The sequence below is a fragment of the Canis aureus genome, chromosome 32, assembly GCF_053574225.1.
Source record: "Canis aureus isolate CA01 chromosome 32, VMU_Caureus_v.1.0, whole genome shotgun sequence".
NCBI classification, from domain to species: domain Eukaryota; kingdom Metazoa; phylum Chordata; class Mammalia; order Carnivora; family Canidae; genus Canis; species Canis aureus.
The window spans coordinates 29,770,785-29,790,986 of NC_135642.1; the positions used below are offsets into that span (position 1 = coordinate 29,770,785).

The 20,202-nt window shown below is 36.5% G+C and overlaps 1 long non-coding RNA gene across 18 annotated transcripts in view; it reads right to left on the reverse strand.

Moving 5' to 3' along the window:
- LOC144303314 (uncharacterized) overlaps positions 1 to 20,202 on the reverse strand; it is a 395,489-nt gene that overhangs the window by 358,658 nt on the left and 16,629 nt on the right. The gene's annotated exons all lie outside the window — the stretch shown is intronic.

A 20,202-nucleotide genomic window follows, 5' to 3' on the forward strand; every position in this document is an offset into this window, starting at 1 on the left:
GATGTCAGGTATGTATTAGCACAGGGAATAACTAGTAAAACAGAATAAAGCACTTTGCAAATATAAAACACTCCAGGAATGTTAACAAGGAGAAGCAAAAGATACATCTAGACTAAAGAAAAAGTTAAAACCTGTACAAAATTCATAGATAATTTTTTCTAAAATCCTCTTTCAACATATATAGTTCTGAATTTACTTTCTGTCTAAATAACATGAACTATACATCATTTCATAGGACTCTACCATAATGGTTTTCATTTCATCCATGTTTTTTGCAATTATCACTGACCTGTGTTGTATCCGACACTACAACTATCAAGACACCTCTCTTATATTCGTTTAGCCATAATTCACAGTTAATATGTGCTTCTTTCTCAACTCCCTACATAGATATCATAATTATTCCCTACTTACCTCCTCTAAAAACAATAAAACTGCTCACCTCTAAAGCATGATTGTCATCCTCTTCAAGAACAAACGATAGAGAATATTACTGATTTGCCTTAAAATCAGTTCACTTAGGAAAAGATTAAACTTATCAACTCAAAACACTTTTTTTTACTGTAAAACTAGCAACTGCAAATGAAATATACACAAAGAGATGTCAGAATCTGCCTTGTTTAGCCAAGTACTCATGTTTTATAAATGGTGCAACATACAGAAACACCATCCAGTTTGTCCCTAAAACTATAGCTGTATTGGACCCTGAGATAATATTTAGCAAGAGGCATTTTAAGAAAGTCAGCATGAGAGAGAGAAAAAAATCCTCTCAGGTATGTGTATGTTATTAATCATAATTAAGGCATATTTGACAGCTTCTTGGCAACAGAGACGATGAGTTCCTTTCTCTGACATCAAAATCCTAAAGGAATACTTGCTCTTTCATTATCAACTTCACTGGTCTTTACACCTATAATATCCACTTTGAGAACATGAGGTCTTAGAGAAACCTGAGCTCTGACAATTGCTGTTTGCCCACCGCTGACACCATGTGAGGTACAACATAAGCTGGGATCTTACTAAGATAAAGCACAGGGAACCATGCTGGGGTTAAAATGTGAGTTTCAGGAAAACACATGGCCTGCCCCATAATGCATTTCTACTGAAGGGTCATCCTTCAGAGTTGTTGATTTTTGTCTGTGCAGGTGGCTCTGCACTTTTGATTTCCCATTAAATTGGAAAGGGAGCACTTGGTTCCCACTGCAAAGGCATCCTCTGATAAGATAGTGAGAAATGGGAAATGGATCTGTTTCAAGAGATAAACTCATTTTAATAAAACCAAACAAGAGACTTGCTTCCATTTAATCATGCCCAATTTCATTAATGCGTTTTCTAAAATGATGCCACTTTGGAAAGGTTCTTATATGATGGCTGACTCCTAGAGGAACCATCACCAGGATTTCTGTTTGGTGCCTTTGCAGGTGATTTCAAGGAATTTATTTGATCATCTACTGATCACAAGCCAAGTTTCTCTTGGGCCCAACTGGGAGATTTGATTCAGTCAGTACTGTGCAAACCCCCAACTCACTTCTACTGTTCTCTTTCTCAGAAAATCTTTTCTCAGAAACCTTTGCCTACATGGGCACCTATTTAGAGCACAGGTTGAGCTTTGGATGGTTTTTCAAACATAGTATGTTTCTACTTGGAAAAATGATCACAACCATTTTCACATGTCTCCCTCTTCCTCATTCTCTAAAGCTGTCTTTCTCACTGCATCCCTCTTTCTTTGCCTTTGGTTTAACTCTCTGTCCTGCTATCCTTCCCTCCGTGTCTTTCAGTCTTCTTCTCTTATAATGTCTTTCTTCATCAATGCAGGCTCAGAAGCACAGGAGTCAAGTGAAGACAAATGGTTTTGTCTCCATTATGTAAGTAAAATGAAAGAAAGTAAAATTTAAAATCGTAATTACTCAGTTTTCAGCTTAATTCTTCCCAAAGATATCTAGAAATGGAATCTATGATACCCTGAGGTTAGAAGGGACCTCAAGGGAAAACAAACAGGTTAACTTCCTTCATCAAGGCAGGGTGCTCCTCAGATCAGTTATTCATTAATGATTGGTGTCTGCCTCTACTAACTTAACATCATGACTATAACATATCTTTAAATATGGCCTTCAAGATGTTAAAATCACTACCTTTGCTGATCTGGGGTTTTATTGTCTATTCTGGGCCATATCTCATCTTAGTGAGATCCCATGGGATTCAGCAATTAGCATGAATACAGCAGTTTAATAATCAGAAGTAATTAATGGCATCAGAACACAGTCTTGCCTGCTTCTGAGAACTTGTTACACAAATCTAGATCTTTCTTTTTAAATGGGTACTTTATTCCTATTAGAAAATTATCTACCACAAAATTCTATTTAGAAAGAAAACAATTCAGCTTCATATATGGACATGTTTAAAACAACATTGGGAATGTGACTCAATATACCAATTGGCAGTAAGTTCCTAATCTACTAATAATTAATAATTGTAGTAACAAAAGAAATACCAATATTGTTCTTTGCAACTACGTACAGCACCAAAAAGTCATGGTTCCTTTTAAAAAAACAAGTAAAATTGTAAAATAGGTATTCTATCAACTATTAAATGAAAATTTAAGAAAAATTATGGTTATTTTTTTCTTCCAAAACTCTCATTTAAATATTGCTGAGGAAAAGGAAAGGGGAGGGAGATACTTTATTGTAAGTGTTCAATTTGCCATGCATCAATTTTTTTTAAAAAATTCTGAAGTTTCTTATAGTAAGAGAAAAGTGTAGGGAAAGAAAAGTTTTCCTTAACCTTCTCAGGATTCCTTACTAGATCTGAAGATTAAACTGACAAAGACATATTAACAGGAGAAAAGCATATAAATTTACTGAACATTAAGTTTCTAAGTGACTCTGGAGCCTTCAGAAGGAAACAGACCTGAGTATTTTTATGCTAGGTTTGATGAAGAGTGGGTAGTTGTATAGAAATATGATAGATCAGAGAATATAAGGTAAATGTATAAACTGCGGAAAACAGAAAGGCCTGTTTTTTCAGATTCTTCTCAGTACTTTTTTGTCTTTGGAGATAAAGATGCTCCTTTTCTCCAGGTATAGGGAGGGCACCTCTCACAAGAGCGTTTATGATCTGTTTCAGGGAAGAAGGCCAAGGAGAAGGTCAGAGTGATCTTCTTGCTTCTGCTGTTTTCTCAAACTCCTTCAGCTTAAAATATTCAAGATGCAAACATACCATATTTTGGAGTAGCATGTTCTGAGTCCCAACAGAAGTAAATGTGGGTTTTAGTCTAAATAGATAAATGCAAGTTCTTACCTGATAACTCTGGATTCCCTTTAACAAGTCACTGCTCATCGTGTCATTGGTGAAGTTGATCTTGTCTTCATATCAACAGGATATTCAGGGTAAAGGTTAGGAAAGGGGGAATGTTTCCTCTCCCCAGAGGAACTTTATTTTTTAACTGATTTTCATTTAAAATGTCCCCAGTTTCAGATAGACTGAAGCCCAGCACACATGAGCCTTTACAGTTCTCCACATCTGTAACTCATTTCCATTTCTTAAAAAATTGATGATGTTTGCTTTAATGCCAAAATCTCCCCTGACCACAAGGGATATTAGCTTCAGGCAGCTTGGTATCATTATTTAAAAAGCTAACACTTGGGCCTTTAAAGTAGAACCAAAAGTGAGAGGAATGAGGTGACTGGCTGCTGTAAAAGTGAGAAGCTCTTTGGAAGCTCTTCTGGAAGCTTCCATGTTTGGCATTTCTATTTCTAGTGCCACTAATATTAAGATAAACATCAAGTCTGGGCAATCTGAACAAACCTCTAATGTCATCTGCTGATCTTCAAGACCAAATGGAGTATATACATGAGCTGTCCTTTCAAGGATTTAAAGTCTCTACGGTATAGGATTATGAAAAAATGCAACCTAAAAAAATACTTTTTTAAGTGTTACTTTAATCATATATTCCATCTGCTTTGTGCTCAAAAAAATAAATGAGAACTTCTGATGCTTAAAGCAATGGAAAGAGATTAACAATGAAAGACAATGGGACTTGGATGCCTTTTTTCTTACCCAAGGAAAGGGAAACATGGAAGTAACTTGCTAATTCCTTACAAAGAACTAGGTAAGTGTGTATATCTTCCAGCTTGCCCATATTACTGTCTACCAACAATAATATATTTCATCCAGATTGAAGGTAACACATATAAGAAATAAAAAGACTCAAAAACTTAATATTAAAATATTTGTAATATTTTATAAAATTAGGGGCTTTAAACATGGCATTTGCAGGCATTTATATATGTACTTCCTTTATAGCTGTAGTCATATAAAATGGGCATTCCTTATTAAGTTTCCTTTGAAGAAATCTCAAAGGTTATTTTAGTTATTAAATATTTAATGGAAACAAGGATAGAAAATCACTTAACAATCACAAATGTAACTTACCATTCAGTTTGTTAAAGCTTAACATTTTGCCACATTTGCTTCAGACCCTTTTTCTTAAGGAGATAAAACACTACAGATATATAGTTGAGGCCCTCAAGTATCCCAATCTGTATCATTGCTCCCCTTAAAAAAAAACAAAAAAAAAACACTGATAATCAACTCGAGTAGAGCTAAAACTGCAATAGGTCCTCTTTAAAATAGTGTACTCATATACTCTGTAAGAAGACTGATTTCTTCACCTTAGGATGCCTAACAATGGTTTGTCACCCCATCCCAAACACATTAGACAGTCTTTGTATGTCAACCCAAAGGAAGTTGTCCTAGGCATCGGGGACAGGCAGATATGGAAGATTAGGGCAAAGTGGCCTTTTGTATCTCACAGTCGTTTATTTTAAAAATATTCCCATTACTTCTCTAGTCCTCCTTATCCATTCCCCAGCCTTTACCCAGAGTGATCTTAAAAATCAAATCTGATCATGCCACTCCCAACTTTAAATTCCTAGGTACCTTCCACATCACATGAAGGAGAAACTAAGCCCTTTATCCCCACATGGCCAACAAACACACCTCCTTTGCCCCTTGTCCTCTGCACTAGCCACATTAACCTCCTTTCAATTTCTTAAAGGCACCATGCCATTCACTTGTTTCTTTCACTTGAAATGCTCTTTTCCAATCCATGAGCATGGAATATTTTTCCATCTCTTTGTGTCTTCCTCAATTTCTTTCAGAAGTGTTCTATAGTTTTGAGGGTATAGATCCTTTACCTCTTTGGTGAGGTTTATTTCTAGGTATCTTATGCTTTTGGGTGCAATTGTAAATGGGATTGACTCCTTAATTTCTCTTTCTTCAGTCTCATTATTAGTGTATAGGAATGCCACTGATTTCTGGGCATTGATTTTGTATCCTGCCACGTTACCGAATTGCTGTATGAGTTCTAGCAATCTTGGGGTGGAGACTTTTGGGTTTTCTATGTAGAGTATCATGTCATCAGCAAAGAGGGAGAGTTTGACTTCTTCTTTGCCAATTTGAATGCCTTTAATGTCTTTTTGTTGTCTGATTGCTGAGGCTAGGACTTCCAGTACTATGTTGAATAGCAGTGGTGAGAGTGGACATCCCTGTCTTGTTCCTGATCTTAGGGGAAAGGCTCCCAGTGCTTCCCCATTGAGAATGATATTTGCTGTGGGCTTTTCGTAGATGGCTTTTAAGATGTTGAGGAATGTTCCCTCTATCCCTACACTCTGAAGAGTTTTGATCAGAAATGGATGCGGTATTTTGTCAAATGCTTTCTCTGCATCTAATGAGAGGATCATATGGTTCTTGGTTTTTCTCTTGCTGATATGATGAATCACACTGATTGTTTTACAGGTGTTGAACCAGCCTTGTGTCCTGGGGATAAATCCTACTTGGTCATGGTGAATAATTTTCTTAATGTACTGTTGGATCCTAATGGCTAGTATGTTGTTGAGAATTTTTGCATCCATGTTCATCAGGGATATTGGTCTGTAATTCTCCTTTTTGGTGGGGTCTTTGTCTGGTTTTAGAATTAAGGTGAAGCTGGCCTCATAGAACGAATTTGGAAGTCCTCCATCTCTATCTTTCCAAACAGCTTTAGTAGAATAGGTATGGTTTCTTCTTTAAACTTTTGATAGAATTCCCCTGGGAAGCCATCTGGCCCTGGACTTTTGTGTCTGGGAGGTTTTTGATGACTGCTTCAATTTCCTCCCTGGTTATTGGCCTGTTAAGGTTTTCTATTTCTTCCTGTTCCAGTTTTGGTAGTTTGTGGCTTTCCAGGAATGCGTCCATTTCTTCTAGATTGCCTAATTTATTGGCGTATAGCTGTTCATAATATGTTTTTAACCCAGAAGTGGACCCTCAACTTTATGGTCAACTAATATTCGATGAAGGAGGAAAGACTATCCATTGGAAGAAAGACAGTCTCTTCAATAAATGGTGCTGGGAAAATTGGACATCCACATGCAGAAGAATGAAACTAGACCACTCTCTTGCACCATACACAAAGATAAACTCAAAATGGATGAAAGATCTAAATGTGAGACAAGAGTCCATCAAAATCCTAGAGGAGAACACAGGCAACACCCTTTTTGAACTCGGCCACAGCAACTTCTTGCAAGATACATCCACGAAGGCAAAAGAAACAAAAGCAAAAATGAACTACTGGGACTTCATCAAGATAAGAAGCTTCTGCACGGCAAAGGATACAGTCAACAAAACTAAAAGAACCTACAGGATGGGAGAAGATATTTGCAAATGACCTATCAGATAAAGGGCTAGTTTCCAAGATGTATAAAGAACTTATTAAACTCAACAGCAAAGAAACAAACAATCCAATCATGAAATGGGCAGAAGACATGAAGAGAAATCTCACAGAGGAAGACATAGACATGGCCAACACGCACATGAGAAAATGCTCTGCATCACTTGCCATCAGGGAAATACAAATCAAAACCACAATGAGATACCACCTCACACCAGTGAGAATGGGGAAAATTAACAAGGCAGGAAACAACAAATGTTGGAGAGGATGCGGAGAAAGGGGAACCCTCTTACACTGTTGCTGGGAATGTGAACTGGTGCAGCCACTCTGGAAAACTGTGTGGAGGTTCCTCAAAGAGTTAAAAATAAACCTGCCCTACGACCCAGCAATTGCACTGTTGGGGATTTACCCCAAAGATACAGATGCAATGAAATGCCGGGACACCTGCACCCTGATGTTTATAGAAGCAATGTCCACAATAGCCAAACTGTGGAAAGAGCCTCAGTGTCCATCGAAAGATGAGTAGATAAAGAAGATGTAGTTTATGTATACAATGGAATATTACTCAGCCATTAGAAATGACAAATACCCACCATTTGCTTCAACGTGGATGGAACTGGAGGGTATTATGCTGAGTGAAGTAAGTCAATCGGAGAAGGACAAACATTATATGTTCTCATTCATTTGGGGAATATAAATAATAGTGAAAGGGAATATAAGGGAAGGGAGAAGAAATGTGTGGGAAATATCAGAAAGGGAGACAGAATGTAAAGACTGCTAACTCTGGGAAACGAACTAGGGGTGGTAGAAGGGGAGGAGGGCGGGGGTGGGAGTGAATGGGTGATGGGCACTGGGTGTTATTCTGTATGTTGGTAAATTGAACACCAATACAAAATAAATTAAAAAAAAAAAAAGAAATGCTCTTTTCCCTCTGTAGTTAGCCAGCTCTGAATCATCTTTTAGTTTTCACGTTAAAACTGCTTTAATAGAAAAACTTTCCCTGGCTTCTCCTCACACTTTCAATCTTATTAAATCTCTTGGATTTTTTAAAAAGATTTATTTATTTATTTATTTATTTATTCATGATAGACAGAGAGAGAGAGGCAGAGACACAGGAGGAGGGAGAAGCAGGCTCCATGCTGCGAACCTGACGTGAGACTCGATCCCGGGACTCCAGGATCACGCCCTGGGCCAAAGGCAGGTGTTAAACCACTGAGCCACCCAGGGATCTCCTCTCTTGGATTTTTAAAAACATAATTTGCAAGTGCATACTTACTTGTATTTGTTTAATGTCTATTTCTTTTAATACACTGCAAGCTTCATGAAGATAGGGACCTTGATCTTTTTTTCTCTACTTCTAGATTTACCAGCATAGTGCCTATCTATTACATAATCAGGAATTCTTTATTGAATAAATGGTTGGAGATTTCCTGTTCCAGACCTCAGTATTTAAGGCTTTCTTTCCCAATACTGTGTAATTGCCCTAATTCTTCCCTCTTTTTCTCTACCAACTTTTATGTAGTGCCTTTCCACTCTTCCCCTCCACTTCTTTCCCCTACTCCCAATATCACATCTTTTCTCCCATTAGAGAAATAATAAACTAAGGGTTGGTAATAACAAGGTATGTCTTATGTTGATGATATTAATTCTAGTCTATTTCTCCTAAGTATTGCAAAATAAATCATCCCTGTTACATGGCATATATGCAATGAAAGATTTATTTCAAAATTTAGAAAGATCTCCTTTAAAGATATCTTAAGAATACCTCCATCGGTTCAAGATGATTTAATAAGCAAAATGGCCAAACTAATAAGCCAAATAGCTATTTTGCAAACATGGAATGAGCCAAAAAAAGCTCAACTATAAGATTGAAGATAATGTCAGTCCAAAAAAAAAAAAAAGTGGTTTTGAACAGAATTGCAAGGATCGTTAACTGCAGCTGAACAGTCATGTTCCCACAGGAAGTCCTTACAAATATGATACACCATCTTGTCATCTAATATTCAGAGATACATTTGGAGGTTTAAAATTGGATTTTGATCCCTAATACAAAAATTTCTCCAGTCATAGGTTGAAATTAAAAAAAAAAAAAAACAGAAGCAGCAGTGGAATATGACCAAATTCCATGCTTAAAATTGAACAAGTCAATACTCGGAAAAACATGGTTTTTTCAAAAATTCATCAATGTTTTTACATATGTTTTTCAACCTCCATTGTTCACCCTCACAAAATCCCACCAAATTAATCCATGTTTCTTTTTCCTGCAAGAACTCTTGATATGACTTCCATGCAATATTAGAATTCATGCCTCTCTTCCTTTAAAACTGAGATAATCTCAAGACTGGGATAATTGCACTGAGATGGAGATAGAACAGAGGCAAACTGTTCCTACTCCAAAAGCAGCTAAGGCTATAAACAGAAAACACAGTGTTGAATCCAAAATCCAAAGTTTTGACTGGAGGATGTTACTAGCTATGTTCTTCTGGGATCTTTCCTTAGTTGCCCAGGAACCCACAACCCCTATTCTGTTGAGAAAGATACTTCAGAGCAAGGAATGACCAGCCTTCCAATTTCCTTCTTACTATTGCTTCTAAACTAGTGATTAAAAGTAGAAGGGTGAGAGAAGTGGATGAAGGATCCTTCAGTGAAAACATTAAGACTCATTCATTCATTCACTCATTCAATAATTATTTACTGATTTTTCATCATGAGCTCAAGCACTCTGGCCACAAGGGATATGATGGTGAGCAAAAAATTCCTGTTTAGGGATGAAAGACCAACACAGATGAGACAATTGCACAAATGAATATAAATCTACAAACTGTGGTGAGTGCTTGGAAGGAAAAGTATACGCTCCTATTGGAAATTATAAAAGGAAGAGCTGGATTTTTGAGCTGAATTGTAAATGAAAGAAAGATGAATAGGTATAAAAAGATGAGGAAGGGCACCTCCTGCACAGGGAATGGCAAGTGCAAAGGGCCTGAAGGAGGAAGACACGCAGCACAGCACATGTACTATGTTAAGAAGGGTTAAAGAGGAAAGAGGGAGATATGAAGTTGAAAGGTAGAGGGTCAGATTCAATCACCAAAGGCCTTGGAGGCCACTGTAAAGATTTTGGTCTTTGTCTGAAGAGGAGGTTGAAGTTAATGAAAGGTTATGACTAGTGAGATTCATTACCTAATTAGTTCTCAGGTCACTCTGACTGTCATGTTGAAATGTACTGAAGTGGGTCAAAGAACAGAAGTGGTAAAACCAGTTAACAATATTGTTGTGTGATTTTTAAGGTCATTGGCTACCATGTATAGAATGACTTGGAAGGAAGCCATAGAGCAGATGGGGAAATGAGTTCACTGGCAGGTACAGCCACCCAGGTGAGAGGTGCTGATAGTCTGGGCCAGGAGGGACATGCTCATGCCAGGAGAACTGCCATGGTGACATGTGAGCTGGCTCACTGCTGCTTTCCCCATGCCTAGGCGTTGAGTCCTGAAAGGACTGCCCTCCAAAACATCTATGTGCACGTTGAATAAGCTCCTCAAAAAGACTCCTAAGAGACAGCAGTCTTCAATACAAAAGCCAAAAATCCTCTTGCTTTTTCTGAGCAATTGACTTATTTTAAGCCCCAGGCACATGAGACAATCACCCGTTATGGTGTCACTGTTTTGTTAGTGGAGCAAGAACTCAATAACCAATTTGAAGCCCCTTTTTCACCAAGTATATCATACTTATAGGCTGCCTCTTTGCAGGTAAACTCAGTCTTTCTTTCAGCTTACTTTTCCTATTCTTATTTTCTTCTTTAATTTTTTTCTTTTATTGAATGGGTATATGTAATTTTTTAACACATTCCTATTTATTATTTAGCAAGATTCTATCAGGATTATTTTTTTAAACCAGTTATTATTTAACACTTATTTTCTTATTTAAAGTATATGAAAGGAGAAGCTGTTACTCTTTTCACAACAGTTCCATCTCCAAATATGTGGGTCTTCCATACCAAACAATTCTCCAGTTCTCTGTGGACACCAAGTGGATGTTCTATAATTTAATTCAATTCTGACACTAACTATCCAGAATTGGTGCATACCCCATAGGTTCAGGGCTCAGTCCCACTAGACTGCTCCATGTCGGATTCTGGTTGCAAATATTAGGTGCTAAGAGTACCCACATTCCTGTCTAACTTGACGACAAATCAAATTCTACAAACCCCTCCCTTCCTCCGCTTTGATAATTTGCTATAATGGTTCACACAACCCAGTGAAACACTTCATTTACATTTAGTGGCTAACTATGAAGGATATTATGAAGTATATCAATGAAACACCAGATGAAGAGGTACAAAGCATGAGGTCCAAAAGTGTCCCAAGCACAGGAGGTTCTATCTCAGTGGAGTTGGGTATGCCATCTTCCCATCATATGGATGTGTTCATCAACCCAGAAGCTCCCCCAAACTATCTAGTTTTGGGATTTTTATGAAGGCTTCATCATGTAAGCATGATCAATTATTACCTCAATCTTCATTCCCTCTCTCTTCCCCAGGGTATGTGAGTCAGTCTGAAAGTTCCAAGCTTCCAGTCATGCTTAAGTCTTTCTGATGACCACTCCTGATCCTGAAGCTATCCAGGAGTCCCCAGTCATCTTCCATCTCATTAGTATATAAAAAGACAATCTTACCACTCCAGAGACTCCAAAAAGTCTTAGAAGCTCTTACATCAGGAACTAAGTACTAAGAACAAATATTCTAACAGAATATTACCCCTAAATATAAATAATAGTGAAAGGGAATATAAGGGAAGGGAGAAGAAATGTGTGGGAAATATCAGAAAGGGAGACAGAACGTAAAGACTGCTAACTCTGGGAAACGAACTAGGGGTGGTAGAAGGGGAGGAGGGCGGGGGGTGGGAGTGAATGGGTGATGGGCACTGGGGGTTATTCTGTATGTTAGTAAATTGAACACCAATAAAAAATAAATTAAAAAAAAAGAATATTACCCCTACTACTTTGTAAATTTTATAAGGGTTTTAGGAGTTCTGTACCAGGAACCAGGGATGAAAACCAAATATATATTTTTTATTATATATTTTTTTATTATATCATAGCATTACAATATGATACATTCACTGCAGAAATACTGTGAAATATAGCAAACTTCAAGAAGAAAACAAAAATAATCTATAATCTCACAATGCAGAGAAAACATTTTGGGATACAGTCTTCCAATCTTATTTCTATGCCTATCATATACCTATCATCTCCCTATCTTTTCCATAGCAAATAATATGTGTGCGTATGTGCACACATTAGTATTTGTTAAGTCTTTTAAATCCATTTTGGAGCAGTGAGAGAAATGGATAGAAAGACGAAGTGAAGGATAGATGACACACAGACAGACAGACACAGAGACAGATAGACACTTTCCCTTGCATTCTGAGTACTAAGATGATTTAAATCCTAAGCTGCTTCTTTGACAATGTCAAAATTGTTTCTTTACAACTACTTCTATCAATAAATAATACTCTTGCTTGCTCAGAAGCAATTGTTTGGCCAAGTGATGAATGATTGCTTAGAGGTTATGTGATTCCAGTCTTTCCATCTTGAATCCTAAGAGTATTCAGGCTGATGGAAGACTGACCACAGGTGAAAAGTAAACACTCCCCATGGTCACGTCACATGCTACCAGACCGTATAGCACATTATATTTTAAATTGTTTATATAGCAAAACTAGATTGCCAGTGGAAATGACAAATCCCTTTAGCTTTCTTGTTTCTGGTAGCATTCTGTGGAAAAGCAGAAAATTGCTCCCAAGCTATATCAAAACTTGATATAACTTTGATACTTTTGGTTTTGTTTTATTTATAATTGCAAAACAATCCGAATTCAATTTCCAGAGGAAAGGCATAATCAAGAACTACAACCCTCATACCACCTGCCTGAGGGAGACTGTAGCAATATCACCTAGAACAAATGTCACTTGAAACTCATGCAGGAAAAGCCCATGACTAAATTGTTCTTTAACAGATACTCAAACTTGCCCAACTCCTCTTGCCCAACCAGTTGAGACTGTTTAAAAATACAAATATCTAATAGAATACTTAGTCTATCTGGTTTCATTTTGACTGTATCTATGTGGCCATTTTGCACTGAAACCCAGAGAAATTTGTACTGTGCAATACCAACACCAAGCCAGAAGAGTATGTTGATGAGTTTCCAACATATAACCTTGAAGGGACAAAGTGCTCACTTCTAGAGCTCTACCACCTGAATTCTCTCTTCCTCTCTTTCTCTTTCCCTTTCTTCCTACTTTTATTTATTTATATAGGCCTAACATTTTGAGAATTTACTATTGAAATGGATGTTGTTTTTTAAATTAAATAATTTAATAGAATATTGTTATATGGAAAAATGTTTACATTCTAGACCCACCGCCAAATCATCTTCTCATTCCCTTACCCCTATTATTTAGGATATGCTCAGGGAAGGTAACTTTATTGTAATATTAATTGAGCTCAATTTGAAAACTTTTATTGAACATCTAAATTATTTCAGACGCTATTTGAGGCATTGGGAATTCCAAAATAAAGAGACATAACCCACCCTCATAAATCTCCCAGTGTAGTCGGTTACTCATGAACCCTAACGGAATGAAATCTCCTAATTTTAAAAATGTTTTGATTATTTTAAAATACGAATGTTTCTTTGAACTTTAACATATAAATTCAAAAGTCTTTTTCTCCCCAATATTATGTTCTTTCTCATTAGCCTAATACCTGTTTCTCTTTGATGATTAAAGATAAAACTCAGTTGTATCTGTGCAATAGATACTTTTGTATCTACTTAGCTTATACTCTCCTTTCCTATAGAGATCACAGCCCCAAAGTTAAGCTTATGCTATGAAACGTGACACTCATGATCACAACTAAATGAACCAGGAGTAAAAACTGGACTCAGGCTAGTGCCAACCAGATGTAGTTCTTCCTCTTCTGGCTATAATGGACAAGCTTGGATCAGAACAAACCTCTCATTGAAAACACCTAGAAAAGATGGATAATACAGAAAAAAAAACCTATTTGAAGGCAGAAGAACACTAAAATGCATCAAGACTTAGGGAAATAAGATCCTAGAGACACAAAGGCTCAGAAAGTTGATTCTTACATTTTTGCCCTTTAGGCATGTGTGGATTCTAAGTGATGGCTGAGGAGCTTAAACATGAGCAGAACCTTCAGTAGTTTCACAGAACTATAGGGGGAAGAACTGGAATTTAGAGTCCATCAGGGAAGAGTGAACATACTATAGATATATCCCAGGCTTTTAACTAGGACTTCTAAAGAGTATACACACTCTAGTTATAAGGGTGAACTGGAAGTAGATAAGCCTTCACAGTAACGGAAGTTCAATTTTTAATCAACATAATCCCATACTGGATCAAAGTGATCTGTCTCTGGAGTAGGTAGCCTCTAAGAAGGCCCCCAGTGATACCCATCTCCTAGTACTCATGCCCTTGGATAATTCCTTGAGTATGGGCTGGACCTAGAGCATTCTAACAAAAAGAACTGGCAAATGTGATGGGCATCACTTCGAAGATTAGTTTACAAAGAGACTGTCCTTCTGTCTTGCCCTTCCTCTGTAATTCTCTCACGTGTTCTGAGACTAGCCAGACACCATGTTGTGAACTGGCCTAAAAAGGAGGTCTACATGGCAAAGAATTAATAACTCCAGCAAATAGTAGGTAGAGACCCGAGGCCTGCCAACAGTCATGTGAGCTTGGAAGCATGTTCAACCCCTAGGGGAGGCTTTTAAGATGAAACCAGAGACTGTCAACAGCTGAATTCCTAACTCGTGAGAGACTTAGAGACAGAGGCACCCAACAAAGCCACATCTGGGTTCTGGATACACAGAAATACTATGATAATAAATGTTTGATATCTGAAGTTACTGAGTTCTGAGATAATTTGTTGCTCAGCATTAGATAATATAGCCTCTATCTTAATGGCTTCTAGTATAAAAATAAATCATCTTTCAAGAACTATAAAATTATCCAGAGTTTCAAATTAGCTCTAAAATTTCTTCTTCTTTTTAAGAAAGGAGGAGAGAGAGAGGAAGAAGGGCAGAAAGAGAGGAGAGAGAATCCCAAGAAGGCTCCCCACCCAGCATGAAGCCTGATGTGGGGCTCCATCTCACAACCCTGATATCATGACCTGACCTAAAATCAAAAGTCGGACAATTTAACTGGCTGAGCCACCCAGGCACCCCATTAGCTCTAAAATGTTTATACTTATTGTCTGATATTTAATGCAAACATAACAAACACTTATACCTTGACAAGAGAAAAGAACAGTTTCAGATTCACTAGACATTCAGGCATTGGTATTGTCAGAGAAAAACCTTAAAAGGATTAACATGTTTAAGAAAGTAGATGGTATGACAGAGAATTTCAGCAGAGAACTGTAAAGCATTATTTTAAAATAATCAAATAGAAATTACAAAATCAAAACATAGTAAATAAAATTTAAAATTCGATGAATAAGTTTAATGGCAGATTAGACATAGCTAAAGGAGAGAACTAGGAACTGGAAAACTGGCACACACACATACACACACACACACACACACATGCCAGACTAAAGTGCACATTAAAAAACAAAGATGGGAAATACAAAAGTAAAAAAAAAAAGCTACAACTATGTGTAATAATTTTATGAGTAAAATGATAAAACTATTAAAAGACAAAAAAGATTTGTAAAACAGAAGATTTTATGAATATATTTATGTTGGAAACAAGCTGAATGTCACTAGAAGGAAAATGAAAATAAAAAATGAAAATAAAATGTGCTATTTCTATTAAATGGAATATTGCAGAGAGTTAAAATAAATAAACTGGATTTATATGTACAGATAAGGATAAAACTAAAAACCTTAAAGTTGAGTGATGAAAAAAGATAAACAGAATCATAACGTTGATCTAAAATCTGTCAGCATATATAACTATCCCATTGGAGGTCGAATTACTCCAGTGCTAATGAAACTTAAACTTCAGGGCCCCTTACTTAGTCTGGGTCCCTTACTTTTCTGGGCCCCTTTCAGAGCCCTGTTAGAGGCTCTGGCAATGTGTCCATATGATCATATATTTTATAAAATTTGTATAAGTAATATTTTAACCACAATTGGTTAAGACAGTTGTCTCTTCCCTTGCCAACTTCACCATCTACTTCCCTTCCCTTTATGTCAAATGGCATTGCAGAGACCATGGGCATTTTTGGATCAGTCCAGGAGAATTTCTGGGGGGGGATACATTTTGGTTAGACTTTGTGAAATGTGTTCATGAACTATACTACACCCAGTGCAGGAACTGGTCCTAGGAATTCTCTTGCTGCCTACCATATGGACCCTTAGGTATGGTATCATGACTCTAAGGTACCCTGCGCAAGATCAGATCAAAACATAAATGTGTCATATACCACTAGGCACTAGAAGTATGGTGAGATTAAAAAAAACAAAGCTTGAAATATATGGAAGCAGAAGCTGGTCAGTGGAAAATTCTTCAGTCAGATATGAAAAACTGTAAATGAGAAATTTGGTTTTCATTGATACCTCATAAAAACAAATTTCTTTCTTATCAGGAATAGACTCATAATGCAGCATATGCAATTATAAACTGTTTTTCTTTGGAGGAAATCTTACAAAGAGAGTTTATCATAATTCTTGTGTGTAAAATGAAAAAAATCCATAGAAGTAGTAGTACAAAAAAATGAATATTTCTGCCTGCAAAGTTTCAAGCTTTATGAATCTTGACTACCAAGAATTTTTAAAAAATTCATCAACCATGCTAAAGGAAAAAATTGTCTTTGTATTCAGACTATTATTTAGGTAATGCTATTTCTCTAAAAGCTTAGGGGAGAAATCTATTTAGAAAAAGCTAATTTAGAAAACTATAGAGACAGTATTATTAAATCATTTCATATGAAATAAAAGGTATGAAAAAAAGGTATGTATCCAAAAAAAATTAGAGAAAAAGTATAACTAAAGTGTGTCAATAGTTAATTAACAAAGTTATTATTTTTCTAGATTTTTATGATACTTGTGAGTTTTAAAAATTTATAATTTGTTACAATTTCTTTTTTCATTATGCGTGAATGATCATTTTAAAAGATTACTAAAATCTTAACAAGTTTCTTGTATGTGAAACTACGATCTGCTCCTGATCCCTCCATATTATTTATTTATGATTTATATATAGTAAAAACTGAAAACACACATGGGAAGAATACAAATCAACTTTGGAATCTTGTTTGCTTTAGGAATGGGAAGAGTATTGGAATCTTGTTTGCTTTAGGAATGGGAAGGTATTGGGGGTGATGGGCATGGTGCTTCCTCTGTGTTTGTAGCATTAACAAACTCAGTAACTGGAATCTCTGAATTCTGGTGTAAGTACCAAGCTAAATCTGAAACATGGTCTCAATAATGGTATTATATTTTAAGAAAATAAGTGGGATAAAATTTGCCTCATTCTGTAAAATTGGGTATTTTATCTTTATTTTTATTAAATAGATGCAGTTAAATTTGAACACAAGTCAGAGGGATTTACACATTGCAAAATAGTCAAATATTAGTTTGCAAGATGACAATCTATATCCAAGTGTTTAGAATGTCAATGATATTATCTGATATTTAGAGTGCTTACTATATATCAGGTACTCTTCTGTGTGTCTGGTATGTATTTATTTCACTTAAAAATCCCAATAAGCCTATGAGGGAGGTATTACTATTACACCTATTTTACATACCAGATAAATATGAAACTTCTTGATGGACCTATAAAATATTTACCTGCATTTATTTAATACATTTAAAATATTTAAATAAATGAGTCAGTTGCCTCACTCAAAAACCACCAGTGTAGCTGTATGAGGTTATGTTAAGTGTGATATGGGTTGTAGGCAAGTATGATACAATTAGTGAATGAATTTTCATTTTTTCAGTAATTGTTGCATCTGAATATATGTCATGATAAATCAGTTTGAACTTTAGGGAATAATACAAAGTAATGTGTATAGATTTTCAGTTTCTCCCTTAAACTTTAATCCAGATTCCACATTGTTCCTTCTAAAGTCAAAACTCAGCAAATTCAGAGGATCGTTCTATCAAATTCGGAAGTTTCATTTTGGTATTTATGTGTGGACCATCTTATTTATCTAAAGCATTGTAGGGGATCCCTGGGTGGTGCAGCGGTTTGGCGCCTGCCTTTGGCCCAGGGCGCGGTCCTGGAGACCCGGGATCGAATCCCAAGTCAGGCTCCCGGTTCATGGAGCCTGCTTCTCCCTCTGCCTGTGTCTCTGCCTCTCTCTCTCTCTCACTGTGTGCCTATCATAAATAAATAAAAGTTTAAAAAATCAATCAATCAATCAATCAATCAATCATTGTAAAATGCCACAACCGTATCAGAAAATTTCAGCTTTGTGGAATCCACAGTTCCATTAAACATTCAACAACTATATTTGTACAATGTAGGAATTATATGCCACAAATGGAGGTTTGAAAGAGAAAAAAAATTCCTTCCCTCACAGAGCTTATAGATCCAAAATGAACAAGCCAATAAAGTAATAAATAATAGAGAGAACTCTAACATAAACCAAGGGGACAGTTATTAAGGTGAGAGCCTGAGGAAACAAAAACTGAAAGGGGAAAAAACCACCAGACCAGATTCTTTGTAGACTTCCACACTGCCTCACTTCTAAAATGATCCACAGTCCAACAGTTTCATTACCAATGGCATGAGTCAGGAGCAGGAACTCTAAAATATCACACTATGGCCACAAATAGAGGGGTGAGGGGGATCTCTGGTAAAGCAAATGGAGAAAAAGTTGGACAGAAAATTTCCTGCTGGAACATGTTGGGAGTGTGTGGTGTTTCAGCCACAGGCTCCTGATGATGGAACTTTACTTGCTGAACATGAAGATAATTTCAGCACCCTACAATTATGTGCCTAATTAAAATTAAGAAATTAGAACACAGTTAAAAGGAATAATATTTTGCTCACAGCTAATTTCATTAAAGTATTAATGAACAGGACTCTTTTTATGGCCAGAGGGCAACCACTTTCTACAGAGTACTTCCATGCTAGCTAATTTATTCATGCATGAAAAACAATCCAATGAGAAATGAGGGAGCTGAGAACTGCTGGTCCTAATTAAAATATTTAAAACACCATGTCTATTTTCTTCCATCTAGCCAAATACCTAAGCTTGAGCCAGCATGGTGCCAATTAACATGGAAAAAGCAAACACAAACACCCACAGTTTCTGATTAAAGTGCACATTATTGTACCATGCAATATATTGTTCAGCACATATATGTAAATGTTTAATTAACCCATGTCTAAATCTCAGCAACATTCAAAAATCGATACTTTATTCCTAAACAAGTGGCAATCTGTGTAGGGGAGACATTTACTTATTTATTACAGTGTTTTATTCAAACCTAATTTGAAGCAGTCCAGTGCTAGACATACTAAAGTGTTTCTTAAGGGAAAGAGCAGGGAGGAGATTCTTTGCTTGGCAGACTTCTCTTCAGATGGCAGCAAGATTGTTAGTCGCCAAAGACTTGTGAAAGGAGCTAGGTTAGCCTCAGGTGATATGCAATTTTTCATTAATAATGCAGGGGGATGGGGGAGTCCGGACCTAAACCCATTTGTCAGCCTGGACAGCAATGACAATAAGAACGAACACACACACACACACACACACACACACACACACACACACCCCTCTTTTCTTTGTTAACTAAAGACCTGTCTGCCAGAATAAATTCCAGAGACATCCCTGCTATGGGAACATGTTGGAGAAAAATGTCTGAAACTCTCAGAAGGTGAAGATTTGAAAACCTCACAAATATTAACTGGAACTTTATCGGTATGTTAAAAACAATCATAAAAGAATTAACATTTTCATAACTTCTGTGATTTATAAGCATCTTCATTCCAGTTATTTTTGTCTTAAGAATCCTGTGTTGTTGGAAGAGCAAGGCTGAGCAAGGGAAATCAAAGCTGAGAGCGGTAAAGTGACTTAGGGAAGGTCATGCAGAATACATACATGCAAGAGCTAGAACTTAAACCCATGTCTTTCAACCCTCAAATCATTTTACTACATACCACACATTGATATTAAAGTTATTAATTTTCTTAATAAGAGATACAATCTTAAGAAACTTAATTAATACCCATTTAGCTATTAAAAAATCATTTGTAGTTTGCTTTTCTTGGAAGGGACTGGGAGGGTAAGGATATATTAAATAACTTTTCCTCCTTCTATGTTTCAACAGCTAAAATCCAGAAATTTCAGCCTAAAAAACAGAATCCTTTTTTTCCAAACTTAATAAACACAATCTTTCATGAAATACCACTGTACTGACATAGGTAAAAGTAGAACCCTTTAACAAATGGGTAGATCTCACTCTCCAAGCTGGCAACCAAGGCACGACCCCAGAACTACCTTCTAAAACCACTGTG